The sequence below is a fragment of the Hetaerina americana genome, unplaced genomic scaffold (genome assembly GCF_022747635.1).
Source record: "Hetaerina americana unplaced genomic scaffold, ioHetAmer1.1.p SCAF_2, whole genome shotgun sequence".
NCBI lineage: Eukaryota > Metazoa > Arthropoda > Insecta > Odonata > Calopterygidae > Hetaerina > Hetaerina americana.
Window position 1 is genome coordinate 19,555,585 of NW_027286763.1, and position 20,157 is coordinate 19,575,741.

Genomic DNA, 20,157 nt, shown 5'->3' on the forward strand with positions numbered 1-20,157 from the left:
TCTTATGGTTCCGAATATTGTATTTCGATCTTTTAAATAGCGATGTTTAGTGTCCCAATTCTCTTAGCCAAGAATGTAATCATTGTGTATACTTCAAGGTTTAACTCCAAGGAACAGTCCTTACCCGATTCCGGAATATTGTCTAAATTGCGATTGGATGGAGACTATCTCTCTACAGATCACCGCTTCGTACGCAAATAACTTAACGCTACTATTTACGGGAGAAACTATATTGTTCATGCATATATATAAGACACAGTATGGGGCCTAAAACACTCCCTTGCAGCACGTCGGAATTCGTAATTACCACTTCCGAAGCATGCCATCAACTACAACCTTTTGTTTACGATGCAATAGGAATTCTCTAATCCAGTTAACTACAATCTCGTTTATACCGAAAGGTAACAGTTAGCCTACAAGTGAGTCGTGCGGGAACCATAACGAAGGGTTTCCTGAAGTTTAAAACCATTTTATACGTACATTCGAGTATATTGTAGTAGAATTATGCACGGGAAAGGAGAAATGTGCTTTAATGTATTACTCACTTCATCCACATGGTCTTGCCATATGTCGTCTGAGGCTCAAATTTTTCAGTTTGCAAAGTGAGCATGAGTGGTTTGTATCTTCCAAATAGTATTGGTGTCGATTTCTCTCTTCGATTTTGAATGGAATCAAAATTTAGTCACAATTCATTCTTAGAATTTCTAGTAAAACGTTTTATAGATTACCTTTTTGAGATATTTCTTGACATTCATCCAGCAATATCTACGGTCTAAGGGATCGGAATGGTGCGGAGGCTAACGTACCGGCTTCCCACTTAGGGATCGAATGCCGCCGCCGGCAGATATTTTTCAGTGGTATCTGTTTATATTGCAGTTATCCCTGCTTGAAATGCTTTGTGGAGGGCACTTTGAGTGAGTACGCTGTCCGTCGGATGAGACGTTAAGCTGCGGACCGTTAAGAGTACGATAATACCGACGCCGGGTTTCTCTCCACCTTTCATCCTTTCCTGTCCATCCCTAATGGCGTAAATGACCTGAGCTGTTGCTCCCCTCCCTTAAAAGAATCTGTAATGTATCAAAAATTCTTTCAGCAAAAACATGTAGTCCAGGCAACACGTGTAACTACTTTCCTTCCAATTTTCATTACTTAGTAGGCTACCATTCAAGGCAGGTTTGAGGTGAACACAAACTGAGCATGTTTTAATGCCTTAGCTTTGCACAACAAGACAGCCTCACAGCTCCCACTAGAATAAACCCTTCTTCAACTCTGTGTACATTATACCTAATTTCATTCCGTCCAACATGCCTGTTTTTTCCCCTTCCTACCTCGCTTGACTAATTATTTCTTTCTATCACTGCCTTCAAAATTTCATCCCCTATGAAAATTATTTTAAACCACGTTCCCTACATTATTTTAATTTATCTAAACGAAATTTTCTTCTCCCACACAATACCTAGTACTTCCTCGTTTGCTTTCTACTCCGTCGTCGTTCTTCACTCCCGTCTCGAAATTTTACAATCCACCCTATATCATGTTGATTCAATGACCGCGTCGCAAGTTCCGCGTCGTACCAAATCACGCTCCGTATCAAATCTTTAACTAGGCTTTTCTTAACACCCTTATTCAACGTCCCTGTCATTACTTTCTCGACGTTGTGGAGGCTTCTTTTTCTCTCTTAATTATTATTCTTAAGTCTCAAACGCTTATGTTATCCGAAATGATTCCAAGGTAGATAAACTGTTCCAACTGCTCTAGTTTGAACCCTACTATTTATACTCTACCATATACAGGTCTAGTAGACCTGCTGTCTGATGCATCTCCTTGAGTCTCCAGGCGTTTTCTGCGCAAACTTGCGTGTGTTGTGCCAACCAAACCATTTGATCTGTAGGACTCGATTACTTTCAACTCTTCGTGTTTTCTTAGTTCCCGAACCGTTGTCCTCCAACACACACCGGTATCTCTCTTCAGCCGCAGCCACCTTCCAATCTGCCATTACAATCAAATGTTTTCTTCTAAGAGAACCCTCAATTATTTCCTCTAATTGGTCATATATTCTGTTTATTTCCTCCTCCCCATGGCCCTTGTTGGCAAGTAAATCTGAATAATGATCAAGTTTGTTGATTAATCTTATGCCTCTAGTAATAATGTTCTATAACTCACCTGTATCATGTTTGCTTGCTTCTTTTGTTCGATATTACTGCTACCCTTCGCCGCATCTCTTTCCTATCAATGTACATTACTCTTGAACTAACATACTTATCGTGGCCTTACAAATACTTTTCCCTATATTAGACCTCCAGTCCGGTAATAAAAATCGATTTTCATGATTCGTGTGGTATCTCTGTTCATCCAAACAATATCAATTCTCCTGAAATACAAAGTCGGATAAATATATCTTACAGCTTGCAGTGACGTACTGTTATTTTATTTCGCCATATTTGTTAATATAAAAAATAGTCAATATTGGGAATCATATTTTTTTATAGGATTTTGATTGGAAATCTTGTGCCAGTGAGTGTCATGTGAGGGAAATTTATTTCAATACCATGAATATCACAATAACAGCCTAATTGCTGAAATGTAATATATTGAAGAAGATGTTTATTTTAGTACAGGTGAAAATAAGTTTCAAATGGAAGCAAAAAGTTGGACCTACTTTTACTCATTTTTTTTGCAATGGCTCCTGTTTCTCGTCAGATGTTTCTACAAACCGAAGGCATCGTCTAGAAGAACGGGAAACATTTTCTGCAAGAGAAATTTTTTCCTATCTGAGGAAGAGAGTGAAAGACGGGCATAATGCGAGTTATATAGGGCGTGATGGCAGGACGGTAGGAGACGGGCGAGGATAAAAAGGAGGATATTGGATGCCGAGATAGGTAGGAGAACAGGGCGGGGGCTGATGGGATAAGGGAAGTTTCTTTCGACGGGCGGGAGGAGAAGTGAATGAGGTGGAGAAAGAGGGAGGGGAGAGTTTGGGGCTGGAATATGGGGAGACAAAAGTTGCGAAACAATGGTCCTGAGGGAAGTTCGAGAAGAGGGAAGAAATATTGCGTGCCGAAGATGGAAGGGCTGGAGACGCTGGTGCAGAAAAAAACAAGAGGCTGGACAGCAGGCAGCAGAAAAATAAGTACAGTAAATCTGAGTGACAAATGAAAGTATCACTTTCTGAGAAATGTGAAGCATATTTCATGGAACGATGGAGAAAATACAGGCAAAAATGAGGGAAAATAAAGTGCTGTGGGGAACCGATGCAAAGAGCGGAAGCTAATATTGGGTCGGAGGCATGCGTACTTTTTTTGAGGTGGTCACCTTGCCGTAATTAGCGTTATCATTTTTGGTTCACTCCGTTTCTCTAAGATTTGTTGGATTGTGCAGGTGCGTTATTTGAACATTCCACGGTCTCCTATTGGCTATCATGAAATAACTCTAATTTATCGATTTTCGAAAGTTTAAAATGTTTTACAGTAAGGCAAGCTGCTTTAATCCCTACTTTCTGTAGCTGCACATATAGTTCGTGGTTGCAGGACTCCCCGATTGCATTCATTTACAGTGTCCAGGGAAGTGCAAGAAGGGGCTCCTTGGATTACAGCACCAATATAGAATTTATGAAACATTGATCATGGGGAGAATATTACCATATCTATTTTTTACGTGCCAACAAGAGGAACGTACCAACACTTTTCGGCTCCTTTTATCCATCAATCGGCCTTTTACCCGCCCATACCGAATCTAGCTTACTCCGACCCAATTTTTCATAACTTGATTATGTGCACGAAAATTTCTTATCGTGAAAGGATTCTACTTTATTATCTCCCAATCGAAATTTTACTTGGTGTGGAAAAGTTGTAATCAACATCTACGATTTTCTCTTTCCTTTTATTCTCTTAGTCTAGGCACACGTTGATTATCTCGTGTCCGTCTGAAAATACTTGTTTTTTTTTTAATTTTTAAATGTTCCATCTGTTTTTTATGATCAATTGAGGAAAGCATACAAATCTGAAATGTATGTATGTTGCCCTAAATTTTACTGGTAAGTATTGGCTTTTAACTTTTTCCATAGTTTGGTTAGGTCTTTTCATGATCAATGAATAAATAGACGTGGTATTTTTTTCTCGCAAGAAAACGTCATAATACTACCGGTATCGACGTATAGGCGATAGGCATCATTAAGTATACCTGATGTGAGGTGACATAATCGGGTGTACCTGATGATGTCGGCTATGCGTCGAAAACGGTAGTGTTATAGTTTTTGTGTGAAAAAAAAACCAAGTTTATTTATTCGCTGATCATAAATTTCCATAAAGTAGAGCCTCAAACTATCAAATTCAGGTCTTTTCATTATTAGATACCTTTTCGTGCTCATTGGTAACCTTGCCATTTATTTTTTCCTGCATCCATAGAATGCGTGTTTATTCCTAAGATAAATAGCTCACAACGAATAGTTATGTCCACAGACGAAAGGTGATATTTAGATTACTTAATTCCATCAACTCATGTATTAATGACTACTAACGCAAAATACATCTCGTCTCATTTTTAAAACTTAAACTCGTCTCTAAGAAATTATTCTTGACTTACAGTAATAAGCAGTAAGTTATGCTCTTCTTCTTTAATTTAATGATCCTCAGCCCAGATTTCTCCATCTATGAAAAGAAAATCTAGTAATTTCATTTGTTTCATGCATTCAATTATCTGAGTCATATTTTCCCAATCAAAAAATCATTTGACAGAACCCCGTCGAAGAAGTCCACATATTCTCCAACCCAACCTATAATATGTCATCCATCAATTTTTCTGAATACATGAGTATTTATGGCTTTATGTCTTTTTCATTTATGAGGATTTATGTCAACTTTTCATTGACCTTTACTTTTTCATCCCCTCTTTCTACTTCTAGTTTTCAGGTTTCATAACTTCATTTATGAGTCGATTTCCGTTTGAATTTTTAATAATCCCCATTATTTTAAATGGCTCGAAACACATAATATGAATAAATCAATGCCAAATATTAAAACTAGTAATGAAGCGAATGAATTCTAATATCTTTGCTTATTGAACGCAGTTACGATGACTTTGAAAAACATGACACGCACATTCACTGGTATTTGAATGTTTTAAATGATATCCGCTGTTGTTTGTGAAGAAATGCATGCGCATATGCGTGAATTCTGTGTTACTGTAATAAGAGTAATATACCTGTATAAGCTGCATGAGGAGTGATGGGAATAAGAAAAAGCAGCCAGAATGCTGCAAAATATTAAGGTTATTAATCGTCGTAGTATGTGTAAAACAGAGAGGAATCCAGCATACGGGGCTATAGTCTTTTAAAGAAGAGTCGCGAAGTCCATAAGAATACAAAAAAGAGGTGAGAATAAGGCCGTAAACGATTGGAATAAATCATAATGAAAAATTAAATCGGCTAGGGTGAGGAGAATAGGAGTCAGCTGGAGGAGGGGTGCCCTTTGTACCGACCATCGATCAACCCCAGCAAATCCTTCCCTCCCCTCCCCCCCATCTCGCGTTATTGAGTTTTTTTTGTGTGGATCCTCCCCTATAAACCAGAAATACCTATAATTACTTCCGTGACTTTTTTCCTCTCCCACATTCACATGCTGGCACACACAAATATGGAGAACGTGATCCCACCCACGTGGAAATTGATACCCTTCATCGCCCGGAATACAGAGCACGCACCCTTCGCCCCCCTTCCTCTGCTATCCACTCCCTCCTCGCCCGTCCACCTCACCACCGCTTCCCTCCCATTTTATCTCGCCCCCAACTTCCCCCTCTCAACCACCCACCCTTCCATCCCCCCTCTCCTCCTCGAGCCTTCCGCTCTCCAGCGCCTTCGACCCCTTTCCTCCTCCACTCTTAACGTCCTTTGATTGATGATTCGGGAGTGACTCTTTTCGGCATATCCCTCTACTTCCTTTCTCTATTTACCTCTTTTAACGTCAAAGGTCTCCCTCTTTTTGTATGGAACATAGCCTTTTTCACTTTCCATGTCAACGCAATCCTGATATTATACTTGTGAGAAATTATTATTTACTAATTCATTTTGCTAGTTTTCCGATTGGAGGTAGGATTTCTAATAATGAAAATCATGCATGGGGCATACTATACACTGCATCCTCCTTCTCTTCCTTAAAGCTGGCAATCCCTCTCCAATCGCCCAGAGTTCTAATTATCTACCCCCTTTTTCTTGGTTCCATAAGCTCTCCCTTTCAACTCAAACTTAACTCTCCCAATTCCTCTCAATACCTACTCGGTCTGTTTTCCTTGCCTCCGTAGAGTTTCCACTAGCAGCTTCCTCAGTTTACCTTATTTTGTTTGTCTTCCTCTTCATTCCCCTCATTTTCTCCATTTTCTCCAAACCCAAGCCTCTGAAGCTATCAGTGCCTCCTAAACATTTTTTTTAAACGATTCCTAACCTTGCTGCATGTGAAAGTTCTCACTCATTTTGTCTCTAATGCTGTCATATTATATCCTGAGAAAGAGTTTCCTTCTCTTTATTAATTACTTCTTTCGCAATGGAAAATTTTCTCTTCATGGCCTTAATACTCCACCTATTTTTCTCGAAATCAACTCTTAATGCGCGATTTTCTCCTAATACTTACATTTTATAGTTTTGATTCAGTATTTTAATTAAAAATATGTTTGCATTGCTGAAGATTTCATTTCGTTACAAAATTGTCTTTTTCCTCATTTCCTTCCTTCCAGTTCTCTATCACTTTTCTGTAAAATGGCATGTATCATCTTCTCCTCAAATGAATTTCCAATTCACCCACTTCCATAGCCTTGATTTTGGTAACTGCTTTCAAATATATAAGCCTCTAACTCAGGTCTTGCACAATTAAAAAAACATAGCATTTGCAACTCGAGTGCTTTGTTTGGAATGTGAGCACTTACTTTGCGTGGAATCGGGCACTCAGGAAGAGAGATAAAAGATAAGAAGCCTTAGAATTGCTTTTATACAGTTTAAGATGAAGAGTGAGTGGAGAAGATACTAAAATTCGAACTGCGAAAGTGTTAGGAAGGTTGGAGCAAGGAAAGCCAATTTTAGAAATTACTGGAAACTGAAAGATGAACTTGATTGGATGTTGTGGAACCTCTCTCCTCCTGAAATCTTCCGCACCATTGCATATTGGTGGGACGACGCTGAATTCGTCGACGGCTGAGTGCTTGATGTCGGTTTTTGTCCGTCTTATGTACACATCCCGTCCGATCCGGTGCGCTCTGATGCTTCCACGAGGAATTGTCGGGCTACTGCGTGAGAGGCAATTGTTTTAAGTGGAATGGAGGTGGACGCTATGCATGGATGATGGATTGAGATGGAGGGGGATGATGCATCATGCTAATTGAGATCATGATTTTAGGAAAAGAAAACCTATGAAGAGATCTGCTGTAATCCGGTTAGAACGGAGGAGTTGAGTTTAGAACGACCAGAATAGAGGCAAGGCATGGCCAGTCGTAACTACAAGTAACTTATGGCGAACATTCATAAATGTCATTATTTTCCACCAGCCTCCATCATCCTCTCTCTAGCATTCATGTTTTACGAGGAGAGTTTTCAGAATGGAATGGAAATGAGCGACTTACCTCAGTGAAACTTTTTTATTTTTCAATTTTTTCTCCCAGTACATCTACTAATGCGCCCAGTCCAGCGATGTTCCAATCTCTGGATTCCATTTTGGAAATTAGATACCTTCAGACCTGCAAATACCCGTCTGCTTCAGATTTTATTTCTTTGTTTGAAGAGAATCTCTGTCCACCTAGGAGCATTTTGAGTTCGGGGAAGAGATGCAAATCTGAATGAGCCAAATCTGGCGAATAAGGCGGGTATGGCAACAATTCGTAAGTCAGTTCACGTTATTTTGCCATGGGAACGACACTTGTCGTGTGTGTGCATTGTCTTGGTTAAAGATGACTTCCTACCTTGACAAGCCCGGCATTTTTTCGTGCAACTTTTGCTGTGGTAGGTCCAAGAGGTTAGCGTAGTCTTTTGCAGTATTAGTTTGACCAGTGGGAAGATAATCCATCAGCAGAATTCCTTTCGCATCCCTGAAAACTGAAGCCATCACCTTTCCGGCGGAATTTATTGCCTTTACTTACTTTGGAGGTGATGAATCAGAATTTTTCCGCTGTTTTGTCTCCAGGGTATAGTAGTGGACACAAGTTTCATCTGCGATTACAAATAACCAAAAATCTTGTTGGTTGCTCTTAAAACGGGTCAAAAATTTTTCGGAAATTTCCACTCTGATTCGTTTGTGATCCTGCGTCATGAGTCGCGGCATTCATCTAGCTTATGATTTTCTCATTTCCAATTTTACTGATAAAATTTTATATGGTCGTTCAGATGACACCCTGGAAGCTTCAGCGATTTCTCGTACTTTCAGTCAGCGATCCTCCGAGACCATATTATGCACTTTTTGCAATGATTTCTGGAGTAGTGGCACATTTTGTCCGACCACTACGCGGATCATCATCTTAGCAGTCCCGACCAAACTGAAAGTCGTTTGTCGACTTGGTAACATTTGAATTTGAAGGAGCAGATTCCTTCAAAGCGCTCTGAAAGTCGGCTTGAATTTCCTTTGCTTTCGTGCCTTTGTTTACGAAGTATTTACTGTAATCCCTGCTCGAATCGCAATTTTTTCCACCTTCACATATTACTCTACGGGAACAAAAACAGAGAGACATCCGAGCCACAGATCTCTTCCCAGAGCACTGACGCGTTACTTGTTCACTAATAAATGACTACCTATTACTACGAGGGAAACTCGTTGCGCTAGTGCTGACATCTGGTGGTGATTCCAAGGACCTCTCAAACTACTATCGTACAAGAATACATTAAGGGAGAATTTTATGTTTTCTAGGCGATAATATGTATTCTACCTTATTTCGTCTATGCAGAATGCATAAAACCGCAGCTTACTCTTAGCATCGTTTGCCTGCCTGCTTCCTCCTTCCTTCGCTTCGCGACATTCCAGCTTTTTTTGGGTCGTGGGGCAGATGGCCCATTCCACTCCTCCCATGACACTGTACCCGAATCATAGCTTCATTGCCAAACGCCTCTTGAACCATTGCATAAGTTTCAGTTGGACTTTTTCCGAGGTTAAAACAAAGTTCAATGAACACACGTAAAACCTTCATTCTCACCCGCACTTATTTGTACAGCTAGCGTCTGCAAATTGAGACGCCGCTAAAGGTGACGCCTCAATGATTGTGATTCGTCAAGTAGCTCGCGCATAGATAGGACTGTCTTATCTTTTTTGATCAGGTCTTGCATCTCCTAGGAGCTAGGGAATTTTACGACCACCCACAAGCTTAGTATTGCGGAAGCCCAATAACGCATACAATAGAATATTGAATGTTTTCAGGGTACATCTATCCTCCAGGCAGTTACTTGAGTGAGGGTCTTAAATGGAATCGCCTGCATGTTAACCAATGCATTGGGCAGAGGTTTACCCTCATGCGATCAATAGAAACCCGATCGAATGAAAAATGTCGTTCAGCTCAAAAGCATAAGAATTTTCCGAATGCCGTGAGTGTGACGAAATGGAATTACATGATTTGGGGACGGCTAGGGGATTGTGACGACTAATATTGTTCATTTAATCTAATGCTTATGGATTTCCTTTGAAGCTTCAAGTGTGTTTTTCACGCCAGTTTATTTTTAAGAGTTAAAAACATAGCGTTAACCAAATCAATATTCATCAAAGATGTCCAGAGGGCAATTTCCCTTCATTTAAATTTTCAATATTATCTAAAATATCAGAAAAATTGGTATCATTATGATCGAACTTTGCCGATAGTTAAAAGTGTGGCAAATTTCTTTTAAAACTCATACTGTCATACTGTAGGGAAAATGTATGATTGCCTGTAATTTGTCCAGGATTTTCGAGCACTAAGAGCTTTCTCAATGTATTTGTTTTTACTACGAATGTATTTTCTTGCATAGCTGTGCATAGTTTTATATTAAAATTCCTGAATGGATTAATTTCTAATATTCATGATATTTTAGGGAAATAGAAATCATTTTTTAAAAGTTGAATCGGATTATGAATCAATTGGTCAACAAATTAGGAAATGATGGCGATCCAACATAATTGTGCGTGCAGCCTAGTTTTGGGTGATAATTTGATTTCCTTACTGATGAAGACTTCATAAGACTACGGCTCATTTGCTATGTATATTATTAGAAAATTCTGAGGATGAACATTTCTGACAGTAACAGTTTTCTCATACTTCAAAAAATGAAATATTTCATATTTTTGAGATTTATAATCTGTACCAATGTGTGGTGATATAATAAATTTGACTATCGTCAAGCCAGGGAAAATTAAAAATGTTCAATAATAAGCTTTTCTGCTCATTTACATGTTGAAAGAAAAAAACTGGTGAATCTCGTAAATGAATGAAAGTTTTCCTTGCATCCCGTTCTTCAGAAGTGTTTTTTTCATCCACGCTTCGTTCAAATCCCATTTCGATTGATGTCCGCGTTCACAGAACCAGTGCTACTGGTCAAATTAGATAGGAGATTAAATGTCAGTGATAGTGGGCCAGAAAATGCACTTTCTGTCCTTTTGATTAATACTCACGCTGCTAGACCATCAATCTTCATCCTTCTTCGGTGAACCCCTATTTTCCTTTTTCCAAACTTTGAGGCTTGATGCGGAAGGGAACTGTGGATTTTGTCCACGTTTGTCCTCGCGTATCTCCTCCTATCCTCTTCTCTTACACTAATATTTAGCCGACCCCGACGTCGGCGGGGTAACGTCCTCGCACGCTAACCCAGAGGTCGCGGATTCGATTCCCGCCTAGGTGGGTTTTCATCCACCTAGAGCTTGGGTGTATGCATTTGTGTCAATTGTTTTTCATTGTTCAAAGTCCGATGTAAAGGCCGAAGTGCTGTTTTCGGACTAATGCAAAGAAATTATATGAAATAAATCTGGCTGATGCGTGGCTACTGTCGAAAACTCGGGTTTACTACGAAAGCATACACCCCCTTGCGGGGATTCCAGTAAAGTTATTTTCGAGGGCGGTCTGAAAAGTTTCCGACCTAACGTAAGATACAAGACATTTTTTCTGAAATTTTCTGAGGTCGGAAACTTTTCAGACCACCCTCGTATTATGATCATTTTTAACCTTTATGTACACTTGAATATTTCATAAACGCTTATAAGCATATTTTGTGTATTAATTAGAATGCCAACAAAATATTTTGGGTTTTTCATTAAGTCTTCGTCTGATAGGTAAAATTTATGAGCTATTTCAGCACATTAGATGATCGTTAAAAAGAAACAATTTCTTGGAAGTTTGAATCTTATGATTGATTGAGTTTAAACATCTTGATAAATGAAACAGTTTCTGGCGTCACTTGGTGGAAATTCTTCATATTGAAATTAAATTTAAAATACTTCGCCTTTCCACATAAACCACTTTTATTACTACCTAGGTTTCGTTATGGTATAACATCATCAGGTAAAAATACAAGTCAAACACAGTATATATAGTTGTTAGGTTTCGTTATGGTATAACATCATCAGGTAAAAATACAAGTCAAACACAGTATATATAGTTGTTAAACTATATATACTGTGTTTGACTTGTATTTTTACCTGATGATGTTATACCATAACGAAACCTAGGTAGTAATAAAAGTGGTTTATGTGAAAAGGCGAAGTATTTTAAATTTAATTTCAATTTAAACATCTTGTTGCGGAATATCTGGAATATTTGAATTTCTGGGAGCGATTATTAGCGAAGCAAGATTTTGGTAGTATAGAAATTTCAACGCATATCATCCCCAACGCTAATTCTCTCAGGCTATTTTTTAATCATTTAAGTGATGTTTTCTAACCCGATGGATTTTAACACTGTTTGCTGCAATATAAATGTGATTTGGATTAATTTCAAAATGTTTAGAGCATGGAATGATGTCTGATAAATAATTTCATAATGGTCATTAAGTGACAGAGTTCTGCCATGCATAAATAGACTACTGCTTAATTAATTCAAAGCAATGATTAATTCGTTAGCATTTATTGATCTACAGATATGTTTTTTGTGTTTTCATCTGTAAGTATGATTGCAGTGCGTGGCATCATGTATTAAAATAATACATTTGGAAGGAAGTGTATTCCACGGAAATTACTTTGTCATGCTGTACTAGCAGTGTTTATATTTCATTAATTTGAAAAGAGTGCATTTTAATTATGTAATAGGTACCAGGTCGTGTAAAAACTAAAATAAACTCTACACGATTAATTCGTGATCTATTCAGCAGATAAATCATCAGGATTCCAAGGATTGGTTTATAGCAGCTCCCCAAATCATTCTATTCCAATCTTCCGTCTAATCATTCCCTCGTAGCTCCTTGCATTGACATTTTCCATTTGCTGCTTCTAATAGTTCACCCTCAGCTTTCCTCTTAAATTTCTCCCCCCTATGGTTTCTTCAATTATGAAATTCAGTAAACTAAAGTGCCTCTGGTTGTGTCCAATTAGTTTCCCTCTTTTCTGACAATTGTCCTCAATGTGTATCCTCTTCCAAAGATTGTCTCATTTATTACTCTCTCACTCCATTTTTTCCTCAGTCTTCTACAGCATCAAATTTTCATCCCATCCAATTCCCTTTTATCTGTTTCTCCTATCGTCCACAAATCGAGCGGTGCGATTCTAATAAAATTTTATGAGTTCCGTGAGCATATCGTCGATTCCCGGTACCTTGCTTGCCCTTAAATCCTTAAGCTAGACCGGGAAATCCGGAAAAAACGTTGAGAAACCAGGCAACTAGGTCGGCGAATTTTGAAGAAAGTCAAGGAATTTTTCAAGAAGCACTGTACCTTTATTTGTCAGGATATTTCAATTTTTTTTCCAATTTAAAACAGCAGAAACTTCATATACTATTAAGTTAATGAAATTTCAACTATTTTAAAATACTGGTCAGAGACTTCTAGACTCTGTGCCATAATTGAACGTACCACATCCTAAGGCTATCAATATATCTTTGAAAATGATCAATTTTAATGAAGAAATTGTGTGAAAAAGTCGTGCCTCTATTAACCAGCCATCAAGAAGGTACTCATGCGTGCTAAGAAGCTTAAGTGATGGGTTCAAGTTGTTTGGACACTGGTAATTTTTTAACTACATGAGCAGTAGGGTTAAAAAATCCATCTTTATATTACGTTGCAGTATATTTTGTTTAATTTTTGAATTTTTGAAGGGTTTTATCAAATGTTTTAATGAATTTGTTTTTAATATTAATAATGATTAAACTAGTATAGCTTATTGTTTTCTGTTGTTACTGTTTATTTTTTTACGGAAATCGGCAAAATTAATGATCACCTGTTTATCAGACATATTTGTTCTTGGTTAATATAAAAAGTCTGGCTACTATTCTAAAATTATACTCGGAGAGCCCGATTTAGTGTGCTCCCATTAATCATATGATCTTCCACATGGTACCCATTAAGTTACCGCTTGGTTAGTGCAGAGGGTAATTCCAAAAAAGACATGTAACATAAAATTTAAGCTTGAGAGATATTGAGAAGAGAAAAAGTTGCAGTCTTCAATGGATGCAGAACATGCTGAAACGTGTGCATGTCCACGACATTTTCAATGCAAACGGATTTTCAATGGCGGAAACTTTTTATTGGCGCGTTGTACCAACCAACTTCACGCACAATTGTAGTACATCGTAATTCCTGAGAAACTCACTTGCTGAGGCAATTGGAGTATCATTTATCTAAATGGTATTAAAGTATCCTCCAATCAGCCAAATTCCTTTCATTCCCCGCTGGAAATGGGTTGCATAAAAATGCAGGATAAAAACGCGAGATGCGTAAATTATTCAAAAGCAAAATTTAATTCAGTAAATTCGTGTACCGAAGCGATGCTCATGAAAAGCCGCAGTAAAAGCAACAAGGAATAGCAAGCAACCCATATTTTCACAGGTAACTTGACAAAACAAGGCGCTCTTGAAACTAAAGTTCATATGCTGAGTCATGTGGTATGTGTGGCTCTTGAGAGTTGAAGTTAGAACATGAAAACAGCATATTTGCAGCATACTTGCAAGCATTCAGTATAAATAATTTGGCTTTCTCAAAATTTCCCGGGTGAAGAACTATGTTTGACCAATTAATCTTTGTATAAAATCGCAGGAAAAAGCAATTAAAATTTAATTTTCATTTACAAAGTCATATGTTTTATATTCTGTTTTTAAGATTTTATGTTTCTAATGTTTACAGTAAATTAAAAGTGTGAACCTTCATTTGATTGGCGTGGAGGGAATCTTCTTTAGAATTTCTATGTTGTAATCTTCCATTCTTCCCAGTCAGTGCTATTTAAATCCATCCAAGTCATGGCCGGACCATCGACATGAGAGCTCGCGTTTTGGTTACGCTGGTGCTAGACCTATGTGCATATACGGTGCTGAGATGTGATTCTTGTGGCCAGTCAATCATAGACATTTAGAAGATGGCGTCCTTTAGTAATTGCAACGTGACTCTGTGTGTCAGTCCGACTTGGAGGATGTCCAAAGGGCTATTCAGGAGCTACAACAGGAATGGATCCGTGATGGTTGTATTGCAGGCACCCCGAAGATCTCTCAGGGCGACATTAGGAAGGAGTTAGATTCCACAGCACGGGATTAGTAAGAGGAACCGCCCGTGAATTCATGGAGGAGGGTTTAGAGAATACCTCAGTGCTGATAAGTGAAATGAGTCGGCCAAAGTCTGCATTAATTCTCCGCATTTCGAAATCAATGACCTCAAGTTCATTGAATTAAATGATCTCCCACCTACATATGTATATGCGTGCATTTACAGGAAAAGCTGTGAAAAACAGAATTAAATTACGTTCATGAGAAACAGTCAGAGGTAAGTACTATGAACTTAACAGAGATTTCTAAAAATCTCATGGTCATTTTTTTAAATCAAGTAAATTACAATGATTTTGCAAGTGTTACAAATCCTATTCAGCGACGAGTAATTAGTAAAATCGCTCTCAATTCGGTTGAAAAGGAGCAACATGTTTTCCTCTAAATTATTTATTGAGGTAACATGGTTATTGCTATTTAAAAGAATCGATTTTTCACAACATGTATTAACAGCATGAAGCGAGTTATGCAGAAGAAAAAGATAAAATGTCATATTGGACGGAATGAAGGGAGTTTGAGTGCATGTGGAATTGAAGAAGGGTTTATTATACTGCGGGATGATAGGCTGTGTTTTAGGTATTCTAGCGATTCAGTCTTCGTCCAAAACTTCTGCAACATTATATACTACCAAATGATAAAGTCGTTAAAAACGAATATTTACTTTATTAACTGTGGGTTAGGGAAATTTTTCACCTCAGGGAAGCCGAAATTTTTGCCTCTTCGATGGTGAATAGTGTATTTTTGTTAACATTTACACATAATTTACACACATTTACAGATAATCTATTCATATCTTCAACATTATTTCTCATAAATATACCATTTCAATTTACAAAAAGAAACATTTTTTACTGAAATTTCTACATATTTTTCTTTTGCACTGCAGCATTTTTTCCAATAATTTGCCATTACAATTTGACTTCTCAAGCGGGGATTACACCCTGCTGACGCTGAAATGACCATATTTATTTCCCTTGCCGAACGTCCTAACAGGTCAAACACATTTTGGTTCTAATTAGAAAGTCAAGGAATTTTCTGATATAGCACGGTGTTGGTTATATTCCCAATCAGAATATTCCCTGACCTTGTTATGATTATATTTTATCGACATAAAAAACGGATTAATTAAAAATTGTATATTTAGAAAAAAAATCGTTCGTCATTGGTGCTTTTATATTATCTATCCAGATAATATAAAGCACGTGAAATAGGTTAAGATAACCATTTATAATGAAGCCATCCTAAAGAATCGTTGGGGAGTATAATTAATTGATCATGCATTTTTTGCACCGGCGTATTTGTATACTGCGTTTATTTCTTCGAAGATAATTACTCATTCCCTTCAAGTGGTTGTAAATTTTCGGTATTCATGTTCCAAAAGAACTTCCATGGTGAAAAATACTCTTGCGCTCAGTTAATCAGGCATATATATCTGCCGTTTAATGGCGCAAAAAGAATCATCCTCTGCGAGTAGTGTGAGAGGGTGGAAAAACGAAAAGGAGACAAAAAAGATCTTTAAGCTGGATATTTCGCTGGAGTGAGTGCGCTCCAAGCGATTGCGCCCAGCCGACTAACCCCTGCGAGCGGCGGCGGCCGAGGGAGGTGGGAGCGCTTTCGCCGGTCATTTTACGCCTATGATTGATACTACCATAAATTTCTGAGACAGCAGCAGCAGGAGTAGTCAGTAGCTGTCCTGCATTGGCAAACCACAGATATGAGTAAAAAACATGAGTATAGACCACGTTTCCCCCATTCTCCTTTCTCTTCCTTATTTTTTTTGTTTATTAGAGCAAAGGAGGAGATGTTTTTTTTGAGGGTCGGGAGGGAAGAGGGGAAGAAGGCATCGGGAGACAGAAGATAGAGAGAAAGAGAGGGATGGGGGAGGGAAATAGAGATGGTGGTGGAGAGAAGAGAAAAGTTTAATAAAACTCTCCTGGGAGTGGGAGGGGACTAATGACCACGATTTTCGGGGCCCGGGTATTAGAATGCCATGAGAATGCGAGTCTCGGAAAAAGTAACGGAGTGAGTAACACATGGCCGCGCAAAGAAACGCCCTCAACGGGGGAGGGGAGAGAAATGGGAGGGGGCGAGCCTTTGCGGTCGAGCGGGGTGGAATGAGGGGGGGGGGGGGAACGGGAGTTAGCTGGGATATGTGGTGGACGGTGGAGGGGGTGGAAGGAAGAAGGGCTTTAGTTCCGTTCCGACTTGGAATTCCGAATCGTTTTTCAATAATCTGGTTCCAAACTGCGGTGAAGGCAGGGTGAGAGGGATGGGATCCTCTCCGTCTGGCACACTTTTTTTCCTGATCCTATCCCTTATTTCTTTGGATAGGGACACGTTTTTTGCATTGTTCTCGACGGCGCCATAGAAATCCCGCCGGACCCCCGCGTCACCTGCCTCCCCCCTGCACCTGGAAACTCTCTTTTTCTCTCCGCCCCGCGACTGTCTTTCTCCTCCAGCTCCAGGAAGGAGTATTTCTTCGCTGTTGAGGAATCCGCTGCGATTGAGATATTATGTTATCGTCCTGATGTGGAGGATATTGACTTTTAAAGATTACTTCTTATTGGGAACTAGCGTAGCAGAATCCCGCGGACTTTGTTTGAAAAAGATTATAATGCTACAACGCATTGAAAGAACTTACTGGCTTAGAGGAAATGATGTCACCGAGCGATATCTAGAAAGCCTGGAACTATGCAAACGGTAACTACAGATGTAGCGTCTTGCAACGATGCTACTGATTGGTATTTTTTAAATGTTTAAGACACTTGGCTTACGAGTCGGGGAGTTGACATTAGGATTTCAGGGTGTTGTCCTATTTGGCCTATCTGGCGTAATCGGAATCTGAGCATTGAAAATAGCTCAGCTCAGTTTGTAAGAAAAAAAGATCTTTCTTGTAATGCTATAAATGTGGATTATGGTATGCTTATGCCTCTTCAGGGTGAAACCGATAATTAAAAAGTTCTGCTTGCTCTCACATTTTGAATCACTTGGTAGCGGACAACTCTTTCAGTGGCGATTTGCAAAAAAAATCATAAAATGTTTCCGTTTTTTAAGTAGCATTTTGGAATTATTTACAATGGTGCACTGTTTGGATTTGGATAAACTATCTATGATAACTATTTTTAATTTCCTCTGTTTGGTCTATTTATGTCTCTGTTTTACCAATTTATTTTAGCATTTTATTAGCCCCTGTGATGCTCCATTGGACCATTGTTTGATCATAATCAATTTTGTTATTTCTAAGAACTGCAAAACAATAATTTTAATTGCTCCAAGAGTCCCGATATTATTTTTAAAAGACGTAATCCCCATCTCTCCGATTTCATACTTTAGTAAATTTGTTGCTTTATATTATTCGGTATTTTGTTGATCCTTTGTTCTTATTAATTGAGATATATCTAAAAGGCATCACTTCGTATAATCTTCATTTCTCGCTCAAATTGAATCCGGTTCTATGTACAAATTTAATAAAATTGAAGGATATACCAGAAGTGGTATAGTCATTTTACGCTGCCTCCGAGAGTTAGCTATTACCGATTTCTTGTAGTTTCGAAATCTACACTTTTATTTCAAATGGCAATTTAAATTGTCGCAAAAAACGATATGAATATTATTGTTCAACATATTTTTATCCCAACATCATTTAAAGCAGCTCATGCTATATTTCAGGAACGAACATTCTAGTGAAGTTCTCCTGGGCAAGGTGCATGGATTACATGAGCTGAAGACGATACATCTGTATCATTAAGGTTCAATTCTTGTAGGTAGGAAAATTACGGTGCGCAAAACTCGAGTTGACTTTTGAGGCAGAAAAATAGAATATATTCAGTAGTGAAGCGGGCGTTTTTTACAAGCTGACCACCTTATATCTATATACGAGATCTGTCCAATAAATACACGAACTGAGGCCATAAAAACTTTATTTTGCAAATTTTGGCCTACATCTATTTTGTCCCCTTCAAATTACTCTCCATTCGTTGCCATGCCCTTATTCCATCTTCTTTTCTACTGTTTAAAGCACGATCAATTTTATAATACCCAATCTGCATCTGTTTGTATGTAAATCCACTGAGGAAACTTAATTTGAAAATCTTTTTATTTCTGGGTCGTTATTGTGTTCGCCATATGCGATTTTAAAAATAAGCGAACTCCAACCATCATTCGGTAGAATTGCTCCATATTACGTAAAGTTACGAATAACCCTGGATGTTGAAGATTTTCATATGCCCGACTCCCGACCGACCTACCTATTTTGAAATTAACATATATGTCACTCCCCAGCCGAGTAACTCATTCCCTTTCTTCTTCTTTTTCTAGCTCCGAAAGCTATTCCGTATTGCTAAAAAAATCTTTAGAGTTCGGTACTTGCACTTAACTTTTTCGCATTGCAGCAAAGCAGGCCAGCACGAAGGTAAAAATATATAGTCGAGCTTATCGACGTTTAATCTCATCCAAATTGCTGCACAAACATAGTATACACGAATAGGGTCTTGACTTTGCCCCCTTGCGCTTTCATGTAGAGCGCCAGGCAAGTTTCCATTGTTTGCACTTCTTTACTTCCTCCCTGCAAGAGACGAGAGCATTCAGGTCAGGCTCAAATGAAGAAGCATCAAACCAAAAACTAATGATCACGAAGCTGGTTTGTAGGGCATTGGTAGCGGGCAAACCAGCATGTCTAGAACAGTAGATTTTGGCATAATTTGGGAAATGTAAGATTGAAATAAACTCTTTCGTTAGTAAATTGTCTGTATTGAAAAGCTACATCCAATTCATGCCAAAACGATAGTTTTAGTAAGTGCTCACGTATTCATAATTTTTTAACTTTATGTATTGCATTGAAAATTATGTTTTTAATTGATGAAAAAATGATACAAACCCCCTTGAAAACTAGTGATTTCAAATAACTGTACTAGAAATTCCATTCGAGTGTTCCGCCATAGAAAAAGAATGACTCTGCGTTGGCTCTGATCTATAAATACATGGGAATACATTCGAATAGCTAACAGAGGGAAATAGCACCCATCGCGTGTAAAAAACGTCGTCGAAAGGATATTTTGCTGACTTCCCAATAAGAGGGGCTGAATTAATCTTCATTTGATTCATAGAGAACTACTATCTGCACCCGAAAATATTTAATTTATCAATTAATAGCGAAGATGATAATTTATGCACTGTTTTTTTTACTCAAATTATAATGTGAATATCAAAATCTGTGCTCGTCTCCAAGTATTCAAAGTCAAGCATATATGTACATGGGTGCTCTGGCGGTTTTTAGACCAATAGATTTCATTTTACTACATGTCTTTTATGCCTTTGCGTGATTCTGAGGAACGAAAATTGCTACTCTCTTACGGCTTTAATTTGTAATCGCCGCTACCATACCACTAATACCTTTTTTTGCAATTTTTAGCTATTTAAAAAACCTGTTGTGTACTTATTTGTTTAATTCTTGTGCATATTTATTCCTTAAATGTTTTTAGCGTTCTGAGAAATTGA